We start from the raw sequence: 13,982 nt of genomic DNA, 5'->3' as shown, positions 1-13,982 counted from the left end.
CTGGATAGGTTGGACAAGTGGGCAGAAAACAACAGGATGCAGTTCAACAAGGAGAAATGCAAAGTGCTGCACCTAGGGAGGAAAAATGTCCAGCACACCTACAGCCTAGGGAATGACCTCCTGGGTGGCACAGAGGTGGAAAGGGATCTTGGAGTCCTAGTGGACTCCAAGTTGAACATGAGTCGGCAGTGTGACGAAGCCATCAAAAAAGCCAATGGCACTTTATCGTGCATCAGCAGATGCATGACAAATAGGTCCAAGGAGGTGATACTTCCCCTCTATCGGGCGCTGGTCAGACCGCAGTTGGAGTACTGCGTGCAATTCTGGGCGCCACACTTCAAGAAGGATGCGGATAACCTGGAGAGGGTCCAGAGAAGGGCCACTCGTATGGTTAAGGGCCTGCAGACCAAGCCCTACGAGGAGAGACTAGAGAAACTGGACCTTTTCAGCCTCCGCAAGAGAAGGTTGAGAGGCGACCTTGTGGCTGCCTATAAGTTCATCACAGGGGCTCAGAAGGGAATTGGTGAGTATTTATTCACCAAGGCGCCCCCAGGGGTTACAAGAAACAATGGCCACAAGCTAGCAGAGAGCAGATTTAGATTGGACATTAGGAAGAACTTCTTCACAGTTCGAGTGGCCAAGGTCTGGAACGGGCTCCCAAGGGAGGTGGTGCTCTCCCCTACCCTGGCGGTTTTCAAGAGGAGGTTAGATGAGTATCTAGCTGGGGTCATCTAGACCCAGCACTCTTTCCTGCTTATGCAGGGGGTCGGACTCGATGATCTATTGAGGTCCCTTCCGACCCTAACATCTATGAATCTATGTACCCATCATAATTTCAAAAATGCACAAACTATTACATGTTACATGCCTTGGAGTAGATGACCTTATCTAAATAATGTAAGAGACTGTTTAGCATCCCTACTTTAATTCTTCTACTTATCTATATTTTTTTAAGGCAGCTAATTGTAAATTTGGGTACAGATCCCTTTTCATTCAGTTTTGAAAATAATCTGGCAAAGTGTTTTCAAGTGCCAGCAACAACAGTCTTAAAATCATGTCTGGGAGAGACCTGAAAAAGAAATGTCTCTGTGCCAACTGTAAAACATAACAGTTAAGTTCAAGTTATCAAAAATTTTCACCTTGGTTACTGGAAAAATCATGGAGCACGTCCTCGAGGAATCCACTTGTAAGCACTGAGGGATAGTCAGCATGGATTCACCGAAGGCAGGTCATGCCTGACCAAACTGATTGCCTTCTATGACAAGATGTCTGGCTCTGGATTCGGGGAGAGTAGTAGACATAATATACCTTGACTTTAGCAAGGTACTTCACTTCATAAATCTACTGGATACAAAAAATCATGGACTAAATATAGACATTGGATTTATGGCACATTATAACCTGCCTGCCATCCAGTAACCCCAGGTAACCTCCCTACATTTTTACCAGCTATGTTCTATCAACAGGTCAACATTCGCCACCCTTCCCCCCCACCCCCACCCCTGTCTCGCACCTATTGTCTCCCATGGTCTCTGATCCTCACTGCCATGCATTTGCATTTTCAGAGACTTGCATTTTTACATACTGGATTCTATGCCATGCAGGAGAACACAAAACAACAGCAGACTCTCCCTATGTCTGATAAAGGAAGTTTGTGCCCAAAAGCTTGCAGAGAACAATTTTTCTAACTATTTAGTTGGTCTAATAAAAGATATCACATTTAGCCAGAGAGCCTTGTCTTGACTTTAGCAAGGCTTTTAATGTGGTCTTCTACAATATTCTTGCAAGCAAGCTAAGGAAGTACAGGTTGGATGAATGGATTGTAAGGTGGATAGATGATCCAGCTAGTTTTCTGGCTCAAAGGGTAGTTATTAATGGCTCAATGTCTAATTGGCAGCCAGTATCAAGTGGAATACCCCAGGAGTTGGTCTTGGGGCTGGTTTTGTTCAATATCTTCATCAATGATATGGAAGATGGGGTGGAGTGCACCCTCAGCAAGTTTGTGAATGGCGCCATGCTGGCGGTACTAATAGATACACTGGAGGGTAGGGCTAGGATTCGGCATGACCTCGACAAATTTGTGTTTGGTCCAGTCCTCTATCTCATGAAGTTCAATAAGAACAAGTGCAAAGTCCTGCACTTAGGACAGAACAATCCCATGTACTGGTACAGACTGGGGACTGACCAGCTAAGAAGCAGCACTGCAGAAAAGGGCCTGGGGGTTACATTGGACAAGAAGCTGAAGATTAGCCAACAGTGTACCCTTGTTGCGAAAAAGACTAACAGCATACTGGGCTGTATTGGTAGGAGTGTTGCCAGCAGATCGAGGAAAGTGATTATTCCCCTCTGTTTGGCACTGGTGAAGCCACATCTGGAGTACTGTGTCCAGTTTGGGGCCCGCTACTACAGAAAGGATGTGTCCAGCGGAGGACAATTGAAATGGTTAGGGGGCTGGGGCATGTGATTTAGGAGAGGCTGAGGTAACTGGGTTTATTTAGTCTGGAGAAGAGAAGATTATGGTGGGGGTGATTCAATAGTAGCCTTCAACTATCTGAAGAGTTGTTACAGAGAAGAAAGAACTAGACTGTTCTTATTGGTGGCAGATGACAGAATAAGTAGTAATGGTCTCAAACTGCAGCAAGGGAAGTCTAGGTTAGATATTAGGAAAAACTTTCTCCCTAAGAGGACTGTAAACACTGGAACAGGCTACCTAGAGGGGCTGTAGAATCTCTATCCTTGGAAGTTTTTAAGACCCAGGTAGACAAAGTCTTGGCTAGGATGATATAATTGGTGATGGTCCTGATTTGAGCAGGGGGTTGAATTAGATGACCTCCTGAGATCCCTTCCAACCCTAATTTCTATGAAAGGCAGTTCTCTTAGTGTTACTGGATGTCTGAAAAGTCAATGTGTTTTTAGGGATCGTGTTGCAAGGAGGGAGGGATCGTGTTGCAAGGAAGGGTAGACGTGTAGTTCTCTACGTGAAGGACCAGTACACTTCTCTACAAGCAGAGATTGGGACCTAAGGAGGGCGACTCGAGACCCTCTGGGTTAAAATACAGGGAGAACGTGGTGAAGGGGATATAACTGTAGGAGTCCATTACAGACCTCCTAACCAGGAGGAAGAGCTTGACCGTGAATTCTCTAGCGAACTGGCAGAGGCTACACGCTGTCAGTGTGTGGTCATCATCAGTGACTTCAACCACCCTGACATCTTATGGGAAGAGCATTCAGTCAAATCTGATCAGTTGCAAAGCTTCCTCACTTGCATCGATGAGCTCCATCTAACTCAAGAAATCTATGAGCCAACAAGAGGTAAGGCGCTGCAGATCTGGTCCTGGCCAAAAGGGATGATCTAGTGAGTGATCTGAGGATTGAAGGGAAGCTAAGTGACAGTGATCACAAATTGATCACTTTATCCATTAAAAAGCTGGCAAATCAGTGATGATCAATGCAGAAATCCTTGACTTAAGGAAAGCTGACTTTCACAAGCTCAGGAAATTGGTTGTCGAGGCCCTGAGAGATCACGACCTGATGGGGAGGGGAGTTAATGATAAGTGGTCACTCCTTAAGGACTCAATCCTAAAAGCACAAGGGGAGCCCATTCTGACCCATAGGAAAGGTAGCAAAAGGGCTGGGAGACCCCCCGCCCCCCTCCCCTTGGCTCAGTAGGGAACTCGTGGACCTCCTGAATCTGAAAAGAGAAGCCCATAAGGGATGGAAGTCAGGAAATACCACTCAGGATGACTATGCGGCACTGGCCCACACCTGTAGGGAGTGGACCAGAAAAGTCAAGGCTGAAACCGAACTCAAACTGGCTACACGAATCAAGGATAATAAAAAGGCCTTCTTCAGATATGTGGGAAGTTGGAAAAAAAACAAAAGCAACGTTGGACCCCTGCTGAACTAAATGGTACAGCTGACAAGCAACAGCAAGGAAAAAGTTAATCTCCTCAACGATTACTTTTTCATTGGTTTGCTACCAGCCCAGCGGGGTCACCTTGCCTGACAGGATGCAGGATTTACCAGGGTTAGGGAAATCATAAAGCTATAATTAGTGAAGATCTTGTGAGGGAACACCTTAAGAAGCTGGACATCCACAAGTCAGCTGGCCTGGGCAAAATGTCAGCCAACTCTTTTAGCACTCTTGGGTACATCATAGCATAACCAATTGTTGGGAATCAGAGCAGCGCCGGCAGCTGCTTTCTGACACCCACCGGAGCAGTAAAACTTTCACCTTGACAGGCAGGTAATTAATGGATGGAGTGAAATTAACCAGGCACAGATGCGTGTTGGTTACAGGAGATTGTTTACTTACGTCGCCCAGATAGTGACGTGCGACGCAGGCTGAGCCTTTGCTCCATTACAGTTGCTTCGGTTACAGTTGAGCTTACGAGGTCGGGTTACAGTTTAGCAATGACAGATGTGGCGCCGGAACGAGCTATCGTGCCTGCAGGGCTTTACTACGTCAAGATTTACGATGACGGGGAGTTATTAGTGATTGATCAGACCACTAAGTCACTCTGGTGATGGGCTCAGGTTTCTCCTCAGAGATTCCCCCAGAGTTCTCTGCCTTAAGGCGGAAGTTCCTAAACTATTTATAGACAGAGGTAACTAACGGAGATATCCAATGATGGGCTGCTAAGTGGAATCTTTAATTTTTTGGCAAAGCAGCAGTTCTTTGTGTTATCAGGTTACAAGGTAGTGGGTCAGGTTTCCTGCCTGTTGCATATGAGGTTACGTGTGAGGGGCTTACGCATGTTTCTTGACCGATTTATATACAGTTTTCGCTCGGATTTTATTTCAGCTGACCAATTACTTGCAGTTCTCCGCCAGGATTTTGTTTCAGGAGTTTCTGGCAAGGATTTCTTTTAACCCTTAGTTGACTACTGTGTGCGAAGTGAGGGTGGTCTGAATGGTGTCTCTTGCTAGTGGCATGGGCACTGATTAATTGGGTTGTAACACCAATGATAAGGATACTTGAGAATTCGTGGCACTTGGGAGAGGTTCCAGAAGACTGAGAGAGGGCCAATGTGGTGCCTATCTTCCAGAAAGCAAGGAAGAAGATCCGGGGAACTACAGGACAATCAGTTTGACCTCAGTCCCTCAAAAGAGCTTGGAAAAAATTATCAAAGAAACCATCAACAACAGGCTAAGGGAAAGCAAAATTCAGAGAGAGAGCCAACATACCTTTGTTGCGGATAGGCCTGACCAACCTCATTTCCTTCTACGACTAGGTGATGCATAACCTGAACAAGGAAGAAGAGGTTGATGTTATATACTTGGATTTCAAAAAAGCCTTTGACTTGGTCTCCCATTATGTCCTCATGGTAAAAATGGGGAACTGTGTCCTCAATAACCTTATGATCTGATGGCTGGGGTGTGGCCATAGCCAGAGAGTGATGGTCCATGGAACCAAGTTTGCATGGTGACCAGTGGCATCCCCCAGGGTTCAGTACTTGGACCAGTACTCAAACATATTCTTAAATTATTTGGATTCAGGTGTCAGAAGTGAACTGGCTAAGTTCACACAAACATCAAATTATGGGGAAGTGCAGTCATGCTAGAGGATAGGCTGGGGATTCAGGCCGGCCTGGACAGGCTTTCAAGGTGGGTGGATCAAAACCTGATGACATTCAAGACAGAGAAATGAAAAGTGTTCCACCTTGGGAGAAAGGCCTGGCAGTGCTACACTCACTAGTGCCACAACTGAAAGAGACTTGGGGGTCATGATTAATCACAGGATGAACATGAGCCACCAATGCGATGCTACAGCTGGCAAAGCAAATAAAACTCTGGCTTGCATCTACCAATGCATCTCAAGCAAGACCCAAGAAGTCATCTTTCTGCTCTACTTGATCTTGATGAGGATGTAGCTGGAATACTGCATCCAATTTTGGGTGCCAAACTTTAGAAAAGATGTGGAGAAGCTTGAGAGAGTCCAGAGGAAAGCCATATGCACGATTAGAGGTCATGAGAGCAGGCCTTATGAGTAGAGGCTGAGAGGCATGGGACTCTTGTTCCCCCCTGAGCCTTGTCTTCTCAGCCAAGATGGACTTGGATTTTATACCCCACTCAGCCGTAGGAAGTGTCAGCCCACATCTCCCACTTCACATACCCTAACCACCAGGTCCTGTGTGAGGTAGAGGACGTTCCCAGCCCTGCCTTGTCCAGTGGCCCAACCTAAACAGGAATCTAAGAATGAAACAATGTGCACAAAAGAAGAGCAAGAAGAAAAAGCCTTTTTCTGTGACCTAGTGAGATACGCAGTGATCTAGGAGGGGGAAGAGCCCGCCCCTACATCTCAATGCTACATACGTAGTTTGTATTAAATGATCACAGAATAAACAGCATTGGGAGCAGGCAAAAGGCTCCTTAGCATGATGATTCACCTGCTTAAATCACCTTTCCAATATGGCTGTAATATAGCCATACTGTGGCATTTCAACTGCCTTATGATGGTAGTTGTAATTACAGTACTTCTCCATATAGGAAATGCCTAGAGGTGCACCGATACATTAGTCCAATATCAGATTGGCACCAATATAAATATAATTGAGTGTATCAGAAATCGGCCTGATGGGCCTATTAATTTGGCCAATAAATGCCCGTGCATGCATGTAGCTGCAGCGCAGCACGTAGGCAGCCAGGAGCACATCCCAGCAGCATGGAGAGCTGTGTGCAGCTGGTAAATCTATTGTGATGGAAGGGGAGAGGGGAAGAAAGAGACATGGGGGGGCAGATCAATGCCCCCTGCAGGGGACCCTACCAACTATGAAACTGGGAGGGAGGAAGTGGGACTGGGGTAAACAGACTTTGCAAGGGTGTTCCCATTATAATGTAGAGCATAGAAGAAGACATGGATCCATAGAGGAATAGGATACAAAGGGTGCATTTACACATGCAATTAATGTGACTGTATAAATTTTGATGCAATTTGAGCTGGAATAAACTAATCCCAACATCATCGTCTACACGTGCATTTAAGCGCAGTTAATTACTCCGCTGTCGGATAGTACCAGTGTCTGATAGGACTACCTGGCAGGGCTGTAAATTAATCTAAACTCACCCTATGCCATGTCCGTGTAGACTGTGAAGAATCGGAGGATACTTACCCGGGGTGGGCCCCTGCTCACAAGCATGAGTCTGGCGGGAGCAACATAGCCACGCTACAGCTGGAGCTCCTGATCCGCCCGAGCTCTTCTTTACCACCTCACCAGGTGAGGCAGATTGGCGGGAATCAGCGGCCGGGCCAATATCCGGGACTGAGCAGCGAGCTGGATGGGGGAGGCAAGTGAACTGGGAAGACGACAGACAGGTAGGGCAGTTGCCATACCCGGCCCGGAGACTGAAGTCCCTGGGAATGGGGCAAAGATCAATCTAGTCTTGTGGGCTGAGAGGAGTCCTCATAAAAGGAAAAAGAGAGAGGAAAGGGATGCTCTCTCTCTCTCTCTCTGTGCTTGATTTCTGGAAGCTTTAAAGTGCCCCTGCCTACCATTAGCCATGTTCATTTTCACGTGACAGCAAGAAATGCAAGATAAATCCAGAGCTCAGAATTACATTTGAGAATCATCAGTGTGTTTCAACTGTGTAAAGTTCTCTGACCTCTTCTGTGTCTGAAGTAATAACTATGTCTGTTCTCTGCTGCTTAACTAGTTTTGCTTAGCTAGTTCTGAGTAAACTCACCATCATGGGTTATAACCACTACTTACTCAGAGCCAACCCTAGGGGTGTGCGGGGTCCAGGGCCTATCAGCCTGTGCTGGGGCGGGGGGGGGGGGAGTGGCGTGGCATGTGGAGTGGTGATGCCATCATGTGCACCAGGGACCACAGCATGTTGAACCAGGTCAGTGCAGCCCCAGGTGCCAGGGGACCCCAGCGGTCAGCCTGCCAGCTTGGGGCTGCTCCAGCCGAGCTCAACATGCTGTAGAGGGGCTGGTTGAGGCATGTGGGTACTTCAGTGTTGGTCTAGCCAGGAGCATCTACACGTGCATTGCTGCACACTGAAAAATGCCACCACAGGATAGTACTTGTATTTACAAGTACTAACCTGTGGCAGAGTTCATTAGTTTCCTGTGGTCTAATAGAGCTGCATATGTAAATGTTGAGACTTTACTGCAGCTCTTATTAGGCAGCTCCCCAGTAAATGTCTCATGTAGATGCATCCACTATGTGCAGAATTATCAGGAAAGCTGGTAAAACTAGAACTGTCCCACTGGGGAGAGGGAAAAAAATCTTGGTGTAACTTTAACTAGTGAACCACTGTCAGCACCTCCATAATACATCTTAGGAAGTGTGAGAACCATTACTAGAGCAGTCTAACAGGCACATGTTCAGTTGTCTTAGAACTGCCTCTGCAACACATAAGGATTATAAAATCCCTGTGCTTTTCTGGCACTGAAGAAAAGACAGACTCCAAACTAAAAAGTAGCAGTTTTCCACAGATCTGATACAAGGGAAGGAAGAAATAGAATAATTCTGCTGATCACAATCCAGATACAATAATTAATCTATTTTGATGATTGACAGGCTTCTAAACCAATGCCTGAGCAATTAAGGACAAACACAATTTCAAACAATCCTGAGCTGAGTGAATTTAAGTATATTGAACTTCTGGCCCAAGGTTTCTAAGACACTATAATTGGATACCTTTCCACCTGCAAAGCAATAATGCAAAAGCTGACTATAAATCACAAATGATTTTTATATATATCTTTATATTATATTTCTTTTGAGTTTTTTACATATCCACCTCCCTAGGAAATGTAGATGTGTAACTAAATAGAACTATAACCATGTTATTTTGAAATTGAAATTTTGAAGTATTGATTTACTATTTATAGTGCGGACGACACATTCAAAGGAAGATTGCTCTATAAATCCAGTCTACTGAACTTGTCTTGTGGCATTACCTTTCTGATATGACTCAGTGTTTTTCTTTTTTTCTTCTATGTATCTTATTTAATAAATGGTAAGAATGACTACTCATGGCATCTTCTATTAGAAAAGAATGTTGGAAAACTGGACTGTCATATATAACAAAACATCCTCATTTTAAAAAGTTTAAATTTATATATAGACCAGGTACAGACATTACACTTTTACTGGTATAAGTGATTTGGAAACTAGTCTACACCCATAACAGAAGTTCAGCACACACAGACTGGTTTAAAAATGGAGTCTAAGATTTGCACTCCCTTCCCCTACCCTCAAAAGGTATGTTGTGTTCACTACTGATCTAAACTATGCCACTTAGAGAAAACTGTGTAACTTAGATTGGTTCCACTTGGACTTTTTGAATTTCCGTACCCAGCCATAGCTTAGACAGACAGAGATTTTCACAGAGCAGAATGAATGAGTAGGTGAGCTTTTTGACTCAGATTTAGGTGCCCAATGTGATTAATATTCAGTGAGATTTTGGGCCCCTAACTCAGGAGGATGGGTAGAGGGAGGAGGCTTAATAATTCCAGTATTTGTCTACTGCAATATATTGTATTTGAGAAGCAAAGTTGATGTATGTTGCAAAAATTAGATGCCTGTTGGATGTCTGTCTATACTTCAAAAAGCAAGACAAATTGTTGGTACGGTGAAAGGAATAGCATTCTCCTCCCATTGCTTTGCTTCTCTGATCATGTCTTCCAATACGCATCCATTTGTATTTTGTTCGGATACAACCACTTTCTTTCTGTTGTTTAATTTGTATTGCATCTAAAGTTGTACTGGAGGGTTCACTGACCAGATGCTTAGATGAGCTTAATGTCCATGAAAACTTGAAATCTAGAATTTACAGGATGCAAATCTGGAGAGGAAAAAGAGTCCTGGGGTAAGAATGCAGAGAAACATAGCAGAGAAATAAGTGTCTCTGGACTGAGTTGTATAAAATAGGTAAGTTTGTGTGCACTACTTGTTGAACCATGGGATTCTAGGGAGTGAGACAGACTTCTTGCTTCTAGCAGAAAGGCCAATAATAGAAAGCAGTCAAGTGTCATTAAGTTGATGATCTTCCACTCATAGTTTCTAGGGAACTGGGGAACAGACACCAGATTAAGGGTCTAGAGTCTAGACAGTTTGACAAGAGTTCCATCTCGGAACCTGTTCCTACCATACATATCTAAAATTGTGTTTGGTTCGCTAGTAATCTTTTTCTTCCAACAAAATTCTGGGTGCCGCACTTCAGGAGGGATGTGGACAGCACTGAGAGGGTCCAGAGGAGGGCCACCCGCATGATCAGGGGGCAGCAGGGCAGGCCCGACGAGGAGAGGCTAAGGGACCTGAACCTGTTCATCCTCCACAAAAGAAGGCTGAGGGGGGATCTAGTGGCCTGTTACAAACTAGTCAGGGGGGACCAGCAGGCATTGGGGGAGTCCCTGTTCCCCTGAGCACTACTCTAGGAGTGACTAGAAATAACAGTCACAAGCTGGCAGAGGGTAGATTTAGACTAGACATCAGGAGGCGCTACTTCACAGTCAGGGCGGCTAGGATCTGGAACCAACTTCCAAGAGAAGTGGTGCTGGCTCCTACCCTGGGGGTCTTTAAAAGGAGGCTGGATGAACACCCTGCTGGGGTCATTTGACCCCAGTGCTCTTTCCTGCCATGGCAGGGGGTTGAACTTGATGATCTGTCAAGGTCCCTTCGACCCTACAAACTATGAAAATTAATTCTGAGATCTGCAAGACCAGTTGAATTCTTTTTTTCATTGTAGTATCACTCATAGTTGGGCGTTCCATTACCTAGTCATTTCCACTCAGTGCCAAGAAGGTTCATCTCATCTTACAGATGCTACGAGAAGGCTGGCGCTTGACAAAACCATCTCTTTTTTTATAAAATGAATGCATTTTTGTTTGGAATCCACTGAGGAACAATAAATAAAAAGTTATTATATAAAACTCTATCCTTAGTACTTTAAACAGAAGAGAATAAAACATTTAGATTCAATAAACAAGTAATCCATATATGAATCGATAAGGTCCTGATCCATCAAAGCACACAGTCAGCTACTTAACTTTAATAAGAAGGATGCTCCATTGAACTGGATGCATTGGAGAAATGGGAATGAAAGATGTACTATAATTATACTATATTGTATTAATAATTTAAGTTAGTGTCTGCATTCCCAGAACAGTAAGATTTTGATTCTTTAACTCTGATATAGCAAGGTACTTAAATACATGCTTAACTTTAAGCCTATGACCATCCCATTGATTTTGGAATTTGACTCTATTATGCTTGGTACCTGTATGTCAAATAGCTCTAGAGGAAAATGTCCCCTCAATCTTTTTTCTTGTCATGCTCATTTTCTAATGTTGTATTTTTCCATTGGTATTCTTCCAGTTTCTAGAACTATTTCTGAATATGATCCTCTGTAATGACAAAGTAACTATGAATTTTCCACATGCCAGAACTTCTATCATCTATAGGCAAAGTACAAAAAAGATTTGTCCTGAACAATTTCTAGATCCATTCTGTTGATTATAAAGATTGGTAGTAACTATTAAGGCAGAAATAACTAGTTCTCTTTCTTCTAATGGATTTAAGAGCATGAATACAGGGAATGAATACAGAAGATTGCAACCAGTGCTCACCAGTTGTACCTCATCCTTACCATAGGGATAGCTAGCAAAGGCAAAGAAAGTAGCAGAGTCGGTCAATAATGTCAGCAGTTTTGGGCAGCCTTCTGTGTAGAAAGTGTAAGTTTCAGCTTCTATTCCTCATGGAAATAGAAAGGAGCATTTGTCCCTAAGATACTATATTTCTTCTCTGACCTATATGTTAAAGAATCAGGAAGGTAACAGAGGCCTCAAGTCTCCTGAGGTTTTTCTCATAAATAAAGTTTCTAATCCAATTTAAAGTAATTGTATTTAAAAAAATGCAAGAGAAAACATGCCTTAGTAAATAGTAAAAAGAATTTAAAATAAAGGGTTAAGGTATATATTAAAGTACATATATCTTACTTTTCCTAGTTGTTTGTTATATTACCCACAAGATGGCAGTCTGATATTGTGTGATGATGTTAAATGTAGTATTTGGTAGAAGAATCAAAACCAAATGTTTGGGCTAAGACTTCGCAGTTGAGAGAAGATTTCAGTATTTTAATACTGGATAAGAAAATGTGTGAAAACTTAATGTAAAAACATAGGAAGAAAATGTCATTTACAAGACCAATAGGTACCAATTGTACACATTCATATGCGTAGACATCCACATGTAAATTACACATGATTTAATATGTTAAAGCACCCCTTCTTCGGGGATTCAATAGTTTAATTGGAAAATAGAAACATCTTTTTCTTTTAAAGTGTAGAAGAAAACCTGATGACACTGAACTTTATTATACATGAATCTGCAGTAAACATCATATAGCATAGTGATAATCAGTTGTTTAGACTAAGGAAGGATGGCCTTGTGGTTAACACAACAGATATGAATTGGAATACCTAGAATAAAATCCTAGTCCCACTCATATCAGTGGACTTTTTCTATGTCAGTAGAATTGTTCCTCCTGCTTCCCCTGATTCTATTCCTAAATCTGCTGTGGACTTCAGGTGACCTTACATAAATTGTATAATCTCTCTCTTCATGTTGAGCCTAATTTTATTTAACTTTTTAATGTGCTGAGGTACTGGCAGTGATTAAAGCCAGAAAATATTCAACTCTGACTAAAAATAGATACTTTTCAACACATTTCTAAAACTGTACAAACAAACGACGTGTTGGAAGGTTGTGATGATGTCTTTTTTAATCCTTGAATATTTATTTTAATGAATAGCAAGAAAAACATGTATTTGCTATTGCAGTTATTCTACTATTAATTTAATAGACAAAATGTTTTGTTTGTGGAGGTAATATGACAAGAAACTATCAGAATTTGTGTGAGTTGAAACTATGTTGTAGTGTACAATACTTTTAATTACTTTTTGTTCTTGTTCGTTTCTTCTTAAAAGTCTCAGTTTAATGACTAGTATTCAGGATAGCATTCATAAAAAGTTCTCACATACCTGTTTAATAAAAACCTAGAAGATATTATATAGTCTAGTGATGCTCAGTTTATGGCCTGCTATACCATCTGGCCTGTGGGGCTTCATACCTTTGGCCACGGGAAAGTGGTAGCAGCGTTAATTGCCATGGCAGAGCCTAGAGCTGCTGCAATAAATACTGCCACTGCTCCCTACCACCTGGTGTCTGGTCAATGGGAAATTGCATGGGCTGAATGACATGGACCCATGCACCAGACTGTACCTGTGCACAGGGTTGCTTTGTGGCTGGATCTGGTGTGTGAGGCCAGGCTGGTACATGGGGTCACTGCAGCTGGATGCAGTATATAGTACTCTATAGTCACACAGATGACCCTGTGCACCAACCCTGCACAGGATCCAGCCCACAGACTGGCCATATGCCACTCATCTGGTCTACAGGCCCAGATAGCTTGACCACCATCAATTTAGTCCATGCCACTGCTCTGAGTCAGGATTAAGTAATTAAGAAACAGGCAATTTCTAATATTTTCAAAATCATGAAACTGGGTATAAGATAGAAAGACCTTTTTAATAAAGAGCTGTCTTCTCTGCAACATTAAAAGGTTAACAGCTTTTCTAATGACTCCAGGAGTTATGATTTTAAGGAACCTGCCAATATTGGAATATTATGAGAGTTGGCTGCATTGGCCACATATAGGTATCCCATTTCTCCTGGGAGTCATTGCTTTGAGAAACCACAAGTATACAGATGTTCAGGATTTTTCTCCCAGGGCAAAACTTACTGCTCCAGGAGAAAAATAACTGAGAAACAACCAAGTTTAAATCACTCCCAGGAGAGTTTCTCCCGGGAAAGATAACGTATGTACATGTTCTCGTCTGAGAAGATGCATTACAGTCCTTCAGCATCCCAGGTTGCTTTGCTTTCCACCTTCCCCCTAGGAGACAGTGTTGCTCACTGAACTCTGCCGCTCCAGCCAAACACAGAACAGAACATGCCCTCTTCACAATCCCA

General features: G+C 43.1%; 1 protein-coding gene across 2 annotated transcripts in view; it reads left to right on the top strand.

Moving 5' to 3' along the window:
• Positions 1-13,982, top strand: part of SLC25A21 (solute carrier family 25 member 21) — a 445,093-nt gene that overhangs the window by 7,521 nt on the left and 423,590 nt on the right. The window lies entirely within an intron of this gene.

Source organism: Alligator mississippiensis, chromosome 2 (genome assembly GCF_030867095.1).
Source record: "Alligator mississippiensis isolate rAllMis1 chromosome 2, rAllMis1, whole genome shotgun sequence".
Lineage (NCBI taxonomy): Eukaryota > Metazoa > Chordata > Crocodylia > Alligatoridae > Alligator > Alligator mississippiensis.
The sequence above is the reverse complement of the archived record's forward strand: the minus strand, read 5'-3'. Positions and strand labels throughout refer to the sequence as shown.